The 13,861-nt window shown below is 39.0% G+C and overlaps 1 protein-coding gene across 4 annotated transcripts in view; it reads left to right on the plus strand.

The window, feature by feature from the left end:
- Nucleotides 1-13,861, plus strand: part of LOC113265424 (signal transducer and activator of transcription 5B) — a 63,910-nt gene that overhangs the window by 16,298 nt on the left and 33,751 nt on the right. The window contains exon 1 of one of the 4 annotated variants that reach the window (XM_044389232.3): nt 8,224-8,464. The exons of the other annotated variants lie outside the window; for them this stretch is intronic. The gene's annotated coding sequence lies outside the window, so the exon portion shown is untranslated. Of the gene's footprint in view, nt 1-8,223; nt 8,465-13,861 lie in introns of those variants that run through there. 4 annotated transcript variants of the gene reach the window in all.

The raw sequence follows: 13,861 nt of genomic DNA on the forward strand, positions 1-13,861 counted from the left end.
AACATCTTTTCCTTCAGAAACAAAATTATAAAGGGTAACTAGGTTTTGTAAGATTGTAAATCAACTGAGGTTTTGGGGTTTACCTAGGTATTTTTAATCTCTTTATAACTTTGTTTCTATGGGAAAATGTTCCATGTTCCGAACAACACATGTGTAAATGCATTTTGGAATGTGATTCTATTTGTAAAGTGACCAAGAAGAGGATATGGGGAAGATGTTGGGAGTTGCCTGTTGTTTTTATTGCGGAAAGGTGCAGGGGCTTGAGTGTTGAACTTTGATGCATCAGCCTGAATTATCTCTTGTCACCTATGTGACACCTTACAGCTCTGAAACTAAAACATAGAACAGCCCATTCTGTTTTAGGTATAATTCAACTATCAAAATCACTTTTAGGTAGAGTTTTTTGTTATTTTGTTTTCTGTGTGTGTGTGTGTGTGTGTGTGTGTGTGTGTGTGTGTAAAACTGAATTTGCCTAGAAAAGAAGATCTTTTTTTTTTTTTAAGATTTTATTTATTTGAGAGAGAAAACACACAAACAGAGAGAGGGGCAGAAGGAGAGGGAGAAGCAGACTCCCCACTGAGCAAGGAGCCTGATGTGGGGCTCAGTCCCAGGACTCTGGGATCATGACCTGAGCCGAAGGCAGACGCTCAACCGACTGAGCCACCCAGGCGCTCCAAAAAGAAGATCTTTTGATCTTAGCTACTATTCATTTTTATGGTATACATAAAGTTGATGCTTGGATCAACTGGTTGAGATCTTCTGGTTACAGGTGAAATTTTTTCCTTTCAAAAATGATTTCCCCCCCCTAATGTTAGTTTAGTCTTTGAAGATACCTAACGAGGGGAGTAATTTTTAGTTCTCTGTAGATGAGGTGAAGATAACTCGCAACTATGTGTGAAAGACTGAACAAATAGAACTTCAAAGATCAGCTTGGTAGAGAGATCTTGGAACCTAGGTAATGCCTAAGCCCGACTTCCTGCCATCCTCCAGGCCTTTCTGCTCTATCTATCTATTATTTATTTTATAAGTAGGCTCCACGGTGGGCATGGAGCTCAACACAGAGCTTGAACTCACGACCCTGAGATCAAGACCTGAGCTGATATCAAGAGTTAGTCACTTAACCAACTGAGCCACCCAGGCACCCCTCTACTGAATTTATCTTAATGGTCTTTTTAGGTCTCTGATTCTAGAAGGAACTGAGCAGAGAGCCTGATGCGGGACTCGATCCCAGGACCCTGAGATCATGACCTGAGCCGAAGGCAGATGGCTTAACCAACTGGGCTACCCAGGGACCCTTAAATGGGTAGAACTTGTATGTTGCTTTGAATATTGGCTGACCTCTAAGCCATATCAGTTGGCTTTTTAACGTTCAGTACAACACCCCGTAGCTCTTACTGCGAGGTAGGCCTTGGGAACCCCTTTATTTTAGTTTGGTGCCCGAAATACATTAATTATATTAATTACACACACACACACACACACACACACTTAAAACATCCTGATACAGTTTATTGAATATAAATTATTCCTCAATAAAATTGAGGATTTTTTCCATAAAGAAAAAGTTCCTGGGGCACCTGGGTGGCTCAGTCAGTTAAGTGTCTGCCTTCAACTCAGGTCATGATCTCAGGGTATTGGGATTGAGCCTGGTTGGGCTCCCTGATCAGTGGGGTGTCTGCTTCTCTCTCTCTCTCTCCCTCTCCCTCTCTCTCTCTCTCTCTCCCTCTGCCTCTCTCCTGCTCATGTGCTTACATGCTGTGCGTGCACTTTCTCTCTCAAATAAATAAAATCTTTTTATTTGAGAGAGAGAGATAGAGTACATAGAGGGAGAGGAAGATGGAGAAGCAGGCTTCCCTCTGAGCAGGGATCATGATGTGGGGCTCGATCCCAGGACCCTGGGATCATGACCTGAGCCAAATGCAGATGCTTTGACTGACTGAGCCACCCAGGCACCCCAAATAAAATCTTAAAAAAAAAATTCCTGGGGCGCCTGAGTGGCTCAGTCGTTAAGCGTCTGCCTTCGGCTCAGGGCATGATCCCGGAGTTCTGGGATCGAGCCCCATGTCAGGCTCTTCTGCTGGGAGTCTGCTTCTTTCTCTCCCACTCCCCCTGCTTGTGTTCCCTCTTTCGCTGGCTGTCTCTCTCTCTCTCTTAAATAAATAAAATCTTTAAAAAAAATTCCTTTTTTCCAAATATAATATGACAGCCTGTTTTAGAATATTTAAAATATTTCCTTAAAAATGAAAATTTAAGAGCATACACAACAGTTGTTATGCTCCAGGGATTCTGATTCTTTTGTTTTAAAATTCATTGTATTCATTATTATATTGAACAAAAGATGGTTGTGTTAAATTGAGTAACAGGTGGGGCATCTTCAAGTATTTAAAATATTTTTGTTATACCTAGGTTTTCACTGTGATGGTACTTGTTGTTTTAGTAGAATTTGACCTATATTCCGTAGGAAAAAGAAGAAATAAAGTATTTGCTAGCCACCTACCAACCTTCTGCTACTATGCATTGATAGGTAGAAACTTGAGTCCCATTGAATTTTTAATTCTCTGCCCTATATTTTTAGTATCTTGTAGAGATTAAATCTGCAAATCATCTTTGAAAGGTAAATAACTTGATTTGATTGTATCGAGCAGGAAAGCTATCTTCCATATAAAACTGTGTATCTCGGGAAAAAGCTAGACTAATACCACATTGAAATGATCTTAACTGTGGAATCCTTGATTAGACCTGATTTGTTTTGCACATACTACATAGCTCCTTAGAGATGACCAGCTTTCAGCGAGGATAAACAGATGTCCTGGTTTTATCAGAAATTGCTTTCACAATGCCAGGCCTTTCACAAAAGCCGTCGTCACCCTCTCTGTCTGATTTTGTTGAGGTGCTTTTAAAACTTTTTCCCCAAATATTGGTTTGAATATACAGACTTTGCTCTTTGCTTGTAAGATTCTCTAAGAGTCAGGTGGTATCCTTTTCCCCCAACAGAAAAAGAAGAAGAAAATCAAAGGCAAAAGTTAGAAAGCATAGCATAGTCTGTATTTATTTGAACTTTAAAGTGTTTAATACTAGGATCTAAGTTCCATAAAATGTATCTGTTTTGTTCACTGCTATATCCTCAGGACCTAGAACAGAACCTGGCATCTAACAGATGCTTAGTAAGTATTTATACTATAAATACTTAACTGTTTCGGTGAGAGGGTTGATCCACTTTTGTTTATGGTAGGCACTTACTCATCCTCAGTAGTCAGCACTGGCTGGTGTTGAAGATACCTTAATTCCATTTATTCCCCTTTAATCTCAATGTAGAGGGTATATCCAGAGGCTGCATCAGCCTTCAGAAGAGCTGAAAGTATTGCCTTTTACTGTGGGAAAAAAAGAGAGGGGAAAGCCAATTCCCTTTGTTTTCCTTTGCATTTTAGAGTTAGAGATGGAAGAAATGTGAGTTCACTAGGTAAGAACTGGCTTTTTTTCCCCACTAAAAAATATGTGTGTGTGTGTGTGTGTGTGTGTGTGTGTGTGTGTAATACATGTACCATTTTAACCAGTTCAGTTCTATTAAGTACATTTACATTGTCCGCTGAAACTGTATGCATTAAACAGTAACTGCCCATTCCCCTCTTCCCCAGCCCCTGGCAACCACCATTCTACTTTCTCTCTAGAAGTTTGACTATTCTAGGTGCCTCATGTAAGTGGAATCCTATAACATTTGTCCCTATGTGTCTGGTTCTTTTTTCTTTTCTTTCCCCAGATCTTTTAGTTTTTGCTCTGTACCTAGACCTAGCCAGTGATGCATACAAAATAAGTATCCAAAGACAAGTTAATTCAGTGGCTTGTTGCATACCACTAGGGGGTTATTAAAGCTTTGAAAATGTGATTCCTAATCTTTATGTCTGTAGGCTTATCTCCAAGTCTTGCTGATAAACCTGCACCGACAGTAATAGCAGAGATTAGTCCTTCTCCATGTTTCATAAAGCAAATTGTTGTTCTCCTTCTTTTAGCCTGATGATGAACTGGAAAATTACTGGTACATTGTTGTAATTGTTTATACAGACACTAAGGCAAACTCTACATAAGGGATAGCAATTCCAAGAGGTGAGGTTTTGGTTGCAGCTTCATTAAGAAATTATGTCCGTAACTTGTTTCTTTTCTCTTTTCTCTTCTCATTATATCTTCCTTGTTCCTTCCCTCCCTTTCCTTTCCTTCTTTTTCCAATCTATCCCTTCCTCTCTCCTTTCCTTTTCCTTCCTCCCCTCCCTCCTTTCCTTCCTTCCTTCCTTCCTTCCTTCCTTCCTTCCTTTTTTATTCTCATTTTTCCAAGTAGTTGCTACAGAGACAAGCAGACCCTATGGCCCAGATATAAATAAAATAGTCATGGCTGTCTATCAGGCTACCTGGAAGGATAGGGAGAAAGAGAGTACAAGAACTAAACTGAAGGAGGAAATTCCCTAATTTTTTTAAAGGATGGAAACTAACTTATTGAGGAAAAAAAAAGAAATCTACTGTGAGATCTAATGGGTAAAGAAAGAGAGGGAAAGCCTTGAAGAATGATTTGAGAAGCAACCTGTGCAATTTAGATTTCAAGTAGGATCTTGATCTATGGACTATCTTAGAGCCTCTTAAACAGAACATTAAACATAGGACCAGTAAAGAGATTTTCTACCACTGTATCCCTTGCTCACTGACACTGGGCAGATGATTTCTGCTATCCTTGGCTCCTTTTTCTCAACCTGTAAAATGGAGGGTTACCAGTTAGGTTCAGAACCATAGGAGTTTGGGCTGAAGCCATTAGACTATGAAAGGCATTTTATTTTTTTAAGATTTTATTTTTAAGAAATCTCTACACCCAACGTGGGGCTTGAACTCGTAGCCCAGAGACCAAGAGTCACATGCTCTACTGCTTGAGCCAGCCAGGTGCCCCTGAAAGGTGTTTTTTAAATTCAAAATTTTTTATGTCTACAAATGTAGGTCTTGCTGTGCCAGAGACAGAAGTATTGACAATGAGAAATTACCCAAAACCAAGACTGGTTTCTTTCCTTTTTTTAAAAGATTTTATTTATGTATTTGAGATAGAGCTGGAGTGGGGGAGTAGAGGGAAAGGGAGAAGCAGGTTCCCTACTGAGCAGGGAGCCCAGTATGGGGCTCCATCTCAGGACCCTGAGATCATGACCTGAGCCAAAGGCAGACGCTTAACTGACTGAGCCACCCAGGCGCCCCAAGATTGGTTTCTATTAGAAAGGTGGAAATAGTTGTCATGGAATTTAGTAACCTCAGTATTCTGGGATTTCTGTGACTTTTAGGATGTTAGGAGAATATTCCAGTCCTTCTTGTTTAAATATGAATGGATATATATTGCCATTATTGCCCTGCCCCCACTTCTTCCAAATTTAGATTGCCAGTATTTGTAAAGTGTACTGGTCACAAATAGATTCTTGCATCTCCCATTCCTTGTCACAGGGCCCTCTTGCAGTTCAATATGCTTTTATTGGCACTCACTTTGGTTTTCTTTACAGCAGCAGCTGCTAATTAGTGACAGCTTTTGAGCAAGCAGCTTGTCATTTTTGGCAGGGTTGGGGACATCCATAGCGATTCAAGACTATATTTTCACTTACTAAATATACTTTGCTTCATGGAAAGACATCTCAAATAAAAAATAGTCTGTAGTCAAAGGTGGCTGTATTTACTGAAATATCTTCCTGAGTTGGCATTCGGTCCTATGGTTGAAGAACTCTCGGGAGATTAAAAAATAGGTTCAGTCTATCAGACCGATGCCATTAGTCCTGAGTCATCCTTCTAACGTTAATCTACATTCTGGACATACAACCTCATCATCTTGTTTTGGCACAATAATCAATCTTTCTGGATTGTATTTGGTAGTATGCATGGAAACCGAAGGAGTGAATTGTTGATAAATGTTGTGCTTCCCGTTTATACTCAGCTTCTTTCTTGGGACGTAATTAAAGAAACAGTTTAGTTTGCATAAAGGAGAAGCTTTCTTTGGAATTTCAGCTTGTTTTAGCACCATCATATTTCATGTAATTCTCCTCTCTGAAATTGCTGCAACAAGGTATTAGCTTATTTTACACACTTGTCACGATGTTTATGGAATGGTACATTGCAATTATATTTATCTTGATTAGCACCAATGATGAGTCAAAACCTCCGTCACAGTTTCTAAAAAGTGTGATTCAGTCCCATTATTCCTGTAATAAGGATTCAAGTTAATGACTTCCACCGTGTCAAAAATAACATCTTGAAGAAAATAACTGACCTACCATTCATTTCCCCCAATTAAAGTTCTTTCTGTAACATGGAGGTCTACCAAAATTATATTTAATTTAACACCCAATTATTGATTATCTACCATGTACCAAGTACTGTGTTGAGGAAACCACAATGAATGAGAAATGGTTCCTGCCCTGGGATAACTTCTAGTCTTGTAGTTGAGCAACAAATAACTCAAAATTCCTTTGGTTCTTATGCCCAGGGTGTAGGGTAAATTCTAACTCTAGAGAGGTAAAGCAGTCCATCTCTTCAAAATGGGATGCTCGAGGGGCTTCTGGGTGGCGCAGTCGGTTGAGTGTCCAACTCTTGGTTTCAGCGTCCAACTCTTGGTTTCAGCTTGGGTCGTGAGATCGAGCCCCACGTTGGGCTCTGCGCTCAGTGCAGTTTGCCTGAGATTCTCTCTCCCTCTACTCCCCAATTCCCCACTCGCTCTCTCTCTCTCTCTAAAATAAATAAAACAAATGGGGTGATCAAAATGATAAAAGGCATGGGATACAAGTATTGTGTTGATTTTTTTTTTTTTAGCTAGAGATATTAAAGATCGTATGAGGCATCTTACATGAGAGTATGGAATTGCCCAGTGTCCTTGTCCCAGATTTTCCCTTGACATGTTGCACAACACTATTAAATTCAGAATTTGTCTACCACATCAGAGTAACTACAACTTGGTGGCATGGCTTAGTGAACCCACATGCTCTTAATACTCGATTAATATTTATTCTGCACCGTGCACAGTAACATAATTATTTCTCTATTTGTCATATTAGTGTGTATCGATTATCACAGGAATTTATCATTTACACCTTGTCTGTAACTAAATATATGCATCAGTGTTAGGCAAGTTGATGTTTAGTTATTGATGTAAGGTGAACAGTTATGTTGAGATAACTGACTTCAGTAGCTTTTAAGATCCTGTCTTACCCCCCAGGACATTTCCCTGGTTGTCTGATTTGTGTTAATGATATTGCCCCTTTAAAGAGAAATGTTTTGTACCAGCAGAAAAACCTGAGTTTAGATTGATCTGTGGTGAATATTGGTGATGGATAGTAGTGTATCTAAGGGAAACCCAAGAAGGAATTCAGGAACAAATACAACAAATGTAACCACTCTGCTGCTTATAGGAAATGTCACGGTGCTAATTCTGACCACAGGTGGTCAGGATCTAGGTTTTGGCTCATTGGAAAGTTACCCACCTCCAGAAGAGTTCTCGTTATTCTCCTCCCACTCCCTTTTACAATCTAAAGCGTTTAGCTGATTTCTGATTGATACAGAGGAGTGAAGGTGAGCCACCAAACATCCAATATGGCTGGCTTCCTTTGATTGTGTTTGAAGGTTGGTCATCTTGATCTCTGACCTTTAGGAAAGGGGAGTCCCATTCAAAGCATTTTTGGATCGTCAAATAATTTTTCATATCTATTTGTGAGTTGTACTTTGTGTTAATTCACTTTGTAGCTTTTATCATAAAGCAGTCTTAAGTCACAGGTATCATGTCAGGAATTGGGTGAGGGGTCTTTGAGAGCACGAGCCCCGGAGGTGGGCAGCCTACATGCTCTTCCCAGCTCCTTCACTTACTTGCTGCAGGACTTCAGGCAAATTCCCTAACTCTTAAACCTGTTTCGTCGTCTGTTAGAAGGGGGATAATAATCATACTGCCTCACAGATTTGTCGTGAGGATTAACTGAGGAAGCGTATAGCGTGCATACAACAGTGTGTAATGTAGTAAGAGCTCCTTGAATGTTTACCGTTACTAGTATTGTTCTTATTACTCCTACTATGGCTTGTACTCTCTTTTTTTCCTTTCCCATGCAAATTCCTTTCTTATTATTTAACGTTTGATGATTAAGTATAGGAAAGGCTTGGGAATTTAGTAGTTTATTTTGTTTCCAACATGAAACAGTTTCTAGTGTGGGTAGCAGCAGTTAATTTAGCATATGTAATAAACTAATAAGTTTTTCCTTAAACCTCAGACTGTCTTCGTTTCAAGCAAGGTATTCTCAAGAGTGGGTTACATACTCTTCATCATCAAAGCCTAGAATCTTTAGAACAAGAGCTTGTCTCAGAAAAAGCCTCCTGTCTCCATTGCCACCACAACCTGAAACTAACGAGGTAGAAACCACACAGAGCCCTATGACATGCTGTAGGAGCGCTTCCGAAGGACCCATCACATTTTCTTGTAAGTTGTATGTAGATAGCTACGTCAGGAATCCATCTGGTTGAGAAAACTTAAAAGTCTTTATTTTTCCTTCCTTCTCCTTTACTTTTATACTCAAAAGGATCTAATTTTGTTGCCTGTAGGATGACTGAATATATGGATGTTTGCTTAATTTAAAGAAGTCTATGTGAGGGGTGCCTGGGTGGCTTAGTTGGTTAAGTGTCTGCCTTCAGCTCAGGTCATGATCCCAGGATCCTGGGATTGGTCCCTGCTCAGCGAGGAGCCTGCTTCCCCCTCTCCCTCTGCACCTGCTGCTGTTCTGTCTCTCTCTCTCTCTCATAAATAAATAAAATCTTTAAAAAAAATAAAGAAGTCTGTGAGAATGCTGTGTTGTTTTTGGGGGAGGTGGGAGATCTTCAGTATTATTCCGTAATTATTCAGGGTCACTACCTAAAGAAGGTTTAAAATAATATTTTCTGTCCTCTTCTCCTTTTTGTTATTAGTCATGTAGTCTTTTTTCCATGTCTGATCTAAGAGACTATGTAATCATTGTATGCACTCCTCTTTATGCTACTGATTGTCTGCATTCAACCTGGCCAGTGTCTTAGAATATTTGACAACTGAGAGGACTTCAGTTTGAGAAGAGGAAGGCTAAAGATTTATTTTTATATCAATCAACTGGGGACCTCATATGTTGTCACTTTTATTATAGCCAAAATACCATTTTATTTTTAGGTGGAGAACTCTAGAGCACTAGTATAAAAGCTGGGATGGTTCCAGTTCTGCTCTTTTCCTCATGTTTAAGTCCACATTAAATCTGGTAACTCTTAAAAGTTCCATTGCCGTTTAAAAAATGTAGCTCCGTGTGATCTTATTGTCTTATTGCCAAGTGAGGCACTTCAGATTGCCTCGGTTCTGGGTCTCACACTTGCTTTGTTTTTCTCTGGAGCTTTACTGGAAACCAACTGCTCTTGCGTACTAGCTGCAGAAGCAGGAGGGGAAGTTGGCAAGAATTAACTGCTTTCTGTTTGGTCTGTCTGAGGCAGCTGACCTTTTGGAAGGAAATCGCTGCTCTTTGCTTCTTCCTGTAACAGTGCAGCCTGTGAAAGAACATACACACCGTTATCCTGGCTGATGTCTTGGGGCGCAAGCTGTTAGTTAAGAGGCGGGAGTCTTTCACTGCCTCTGTTCTGTGGTGTAGGAATCAGCGTTCAAGTTCATAGTGCTAAGTTGTGTAGAGATATCCTTGTCGATCTGTAGCAAGGGAGGACATGTTTCTAGAAAAAGTAGTTCGTTTTCGCAAAAGTATTTGTATTGTATTGCAGAGTCCCAACGTTAATGCTATGGTAAATGTGCACAATTTTAATTCATCTCAATGTTGAACATCTTGGTGTAAGTAGTACCTCTTATACTGGATAACTTTTTTTCCTGAGAGGCCGAACATTTTGATTTTCTGAGACGTGAACTCTTATTTAAATGCCATTTCATGGGACGCCTGGGTGGCTCAGTCAGTTAAGCGTCTGCCTTCAGCTCAGGTCATGATCTCGGGGTCCTGGGATCAAGCCCCATGAAGGGCTTCCTGCTCAGTGGGGAGCCTGCTTCTCCCTCTCCCTCTGTCCCTCCCACCAACTCGTGTTCTCTCGTTGTCTCCTTCTCAAATAAATAAAACCTTTTTTAAAAATGTCATTTCATCTCAGAATTAGCTTCTTAATATACCTGCTACCCATTGTTGGACCATCTTTTCTACAGGACTTGTTTTACTGAAACACAGTGAGTATTATACCCCACACACTGATATTATTTTCAGAAAGCTGCAGTTGGGCTTCACAAATGGAATATCAGCCAGTGAGTAACAAAGGAACCAGCTGATGGGACAGCTCCCTCTTAAAGAGAGGATTTTAGTCTTCCATTATTTTAACCAAAACCTATTTAGGTTCATTTTTTATTTTGTTTTTTGAAATGATTTATATCCAAGTAACTGTAAGCAAAAAATGAAGTTGATTATGATTATTGGTAAATGCAGAGAACACAGCTACGTGAAAAGAGGGCAGAATACCGTGTTCTCCGTTTAGTTAGGGTTCACTGGATAGGTGTGCTTTTTCAATGTGTTAGTGGTTTCTCTCCCAGTATTTACTGTTGATAGTAAAGGTTGTTGGGTGAGCATTAGTGTTGATGTACAGAAAAGATACAGAGAGTAACGTAGGGAGAATTATCTCAGGGTTTCCTTAGCAAGATTTCCCTACAGTATTTCTTTTCTGTTCTTGGAAACTGGTCCGATTTGTTCAACCTTCCTGAGATACTGAAGAATCCCAGAGGGAGAGCAAGCCTTGCTTAGGCTCTGGGTATAGGTTCTTGGCACAAAATAAGTCGGTTTCAACATAACAGGAAGGCTTTCCCCCAGTACTGTTAGCCTAGGAGCAAAGTGAAGAACCGATGGCTAAGGCTTTCTGGGATCTGATCTTCTAACTATAATCTTCTGTGGCCTTGAATTTTTACCTTTGAACTATCAAAGGCCTTTACCTAGGCCAGTTGTGTACAGGTACCTCATTAGGGATAAAAGAGGTTTAGTTTTTGAAAAGCAATTCTTGCACTGCTATGAGTGGTGTTCTGTGTATTTCATTCTGTTTACAATTGGGACATGTTTGCAGGGACAGTTAGTCATATCAAGGATGAAAAAAGAGCCAAATATGAACCTAAGTATGTATTATTTCTTGTCTTGAAATATGACTTTCCCAAACATTCTTTTTTTTTCTTTTCTATTTTCCACATTTCTTTCAGAAGTATCAATAAAACCTCCTAAATTCAAACTCCATTACCCCTGAGATCACTAATCTTTAACCTGGTCTAAGTCCTTCCCCCCACCCCCATTGGTATTCTGAACTTTTTGGTATGAACGTTTTCAAACACACACAAAATAAGAGACTAGTATATAATGAATATCTATAAATTCATCCCTCAAGTCCAAAAATTACCAAAGTGGTGTTAATCTTTTTTCTTCTATTCTCCACAAACACACTTTTTTGTTTCTTCTGGACTTCAAAAAAATACTTCAGAATATATTTTTGTGCCATTTACTTTTATACTACTTCTAGAAGAAGGGTTTATTGAACAAAAGAATAAAATGAACAGTTACTGAATGCAAGGCATTTTAAAGGATTTAAATGAAATGTAAATTAATTGTCTTGAACTGCTATTTGAAAACACATTATGTTGCTATATATTTGAAAGTGATAGAATTGGGGCACCTGGGTAGCTCAGTCGGTTAAGCGTCTGCCTTCTGCTCAGGTCATGATACCATGGTTCCGGGATTGAGTCTTGCATTGAACTCCCTGCTCAGCGGGGAGTCTGCTTCTCCCTCTGCCCCTCCCGCCTGCTCATGCTCTCGCCTCTCTCTCTCTCTCTCTCTCTCTCTCTCGCGCGCGCGCGCGCGCAAAAATAAATTTAAAAATCTTCAAAAAAAAGTAATAGGATTGTACTTCATTTTTAAAAAATGTTGATTCTGAGTGTTTACTATTTCATGCCCTACTTAAATCAAGACTACCTAATTTGTAAGAAAGTGTCATAACCTGGATATTGTCATGTGGGAAATATTTGTTTCTGTGTCTTTTGCATGTACCTTTATGGAACCATCCTGTGGGATGAATAGTACCAATTGCTCATGATCATTAAATTTATATTTCAATTTTTACATTTTAAACAAAATTTAGTAAATCAAAAACTGTAAAAAATTATACCAAAATGCCTTCACCTAAATGGAACAACTGTTTATAGTTCTCTTTGACCTTTCTCTGTTATTTGTCCTCTAACATGCATGTTGTGTACACTTTTCATTTAACATTCTTTTCTCTATATTTAAAAAAAAATGTATCTACATGGCCTTATATTTCCATATTGCCTTTATAGTTCATTTAAATTGTTGCACAATATTCCGATTAATGTGTTATAGTTTAAACCATCCTCCTGTTTTGAATTTCGGTTGTTTCTAGTTTCTTACTATCGTATATTATATGATCTAACTAATGGTTGTCCCTGGGAGTTGACCTAGTGCAGTGCTCTTCAAAGCAAATTTTTCCAAGTGAAAACTTAATACTGTAATTCTCAATGGCAAGAGGGAAGCTGTGAACTTCAATGAGGAAAATATTGGGAACATGTGTAGATTTATTAATAAATTGCCCTTTTTAAAAATCAAAACAGGAAGGAAGGGATTATCTTTCATCTAAATAGTACAGAAACTCGGTATATTGCAGTGGCTGAGGCATTTTTATTTCCTCAACCAAAGGATTCAAGCTATACAAAAATCACATTCTAGGATGAGTTGGTCTTGATTAACAGTATAGAATGGGTCCTGATATAAACCTTCATTAGAAATTCTGAGGCTAACATAGGGCTACCTGGCAGTCTCAGATCATTTCTTACTTTTCCATAATGCAGATGGTCATTATTTGTGGGCTACAGCAAATGTTTTTAGTTATCTGGAAAATGGTATTGATGTAGCTTCTTCCCAAATGGGTTGTTCAAGTTGCTTAATGGATTTGGGCACAGAGATAATGATAATGCACGTGTATTCAGGCTGTGGGCCAGCGTGGCATGAGGAGCCCAATTTGTATAACAATGTCCTACCGGCCTTAGCACAAAGTCTGAGAAGTCCAGATTTTTATGTACTGCCAGGGACTATTTCAAGATGAGGGTCAAACCTCTATTCTTACTGTTTTCTGTTATTTTTCTTTTTTGCAATTTTTGCCCTTGATTTTGATTTCGAAAAACCTTTAAATTACTTAAAAATTAAAAGGATGGAATAATGAACGCTCATGTACGCTTTGTCTACATTGACCAATTATTAACAGTTGTTACGTTTGCTTTATCACCCTCCCTACCCGGCCCCCCGTCTTTCCTTTGAAAGTCAGTAGCAGCCATCCTGACATTTTTTTTTACCCTTAAACACTTGCATCCACTAAGAACAAATCCCGTATAACCTCAGTGCCATTATCCATCTCAAGATATTTAACATGGACACAATAATATCCAGTATATAGGCTGTATTTAAATTTACTTTTAATTTAAAATTTTAATTTTTAATTGTCCCAGTAATGTCCTTTAGAGATGTAGTTTATTTTTTAAATTATGCTCTAGGTCGTTACCGTGTCTCTTTAGTCTCCTTTAATCTAGAATAGTTCCACATTTTTCTTTCTTTCTTAAGAGTTTATAATTTGGATTTGTCTGATTGTTCCATGAGTAGAGGTGAAACATTTAGTTTGTGTATTCTTTTCAGTAGATCACATTTGGAGGCATATGCAACAAGTCCCCCCTTATCCGCAGTTTCGCTTTCTGAGGTTTCAGTTACCCGTGGTCCTTCATATCATATCATCATCATATCATCAGAAGGTTAATAGTAGCCTAACACTAGATAACGATGCCTGC

This window comes from Ursus arctos, unplaced genomic scaffold (genome assembly GCF_023065955.2).
Source record: "Ursus arctos isolate Adak ecotype North America unplaced genomic scaffold, UrsArc2.0 scaffold_24, whole genome shotgun sequence".
In the NCBI taxonomy this organism is placed as follows: Eukaryota; Metazoa; Chordata; class Mammalia; order Carnivora; family Ursidae; genus Ursus; species Ursus arctos.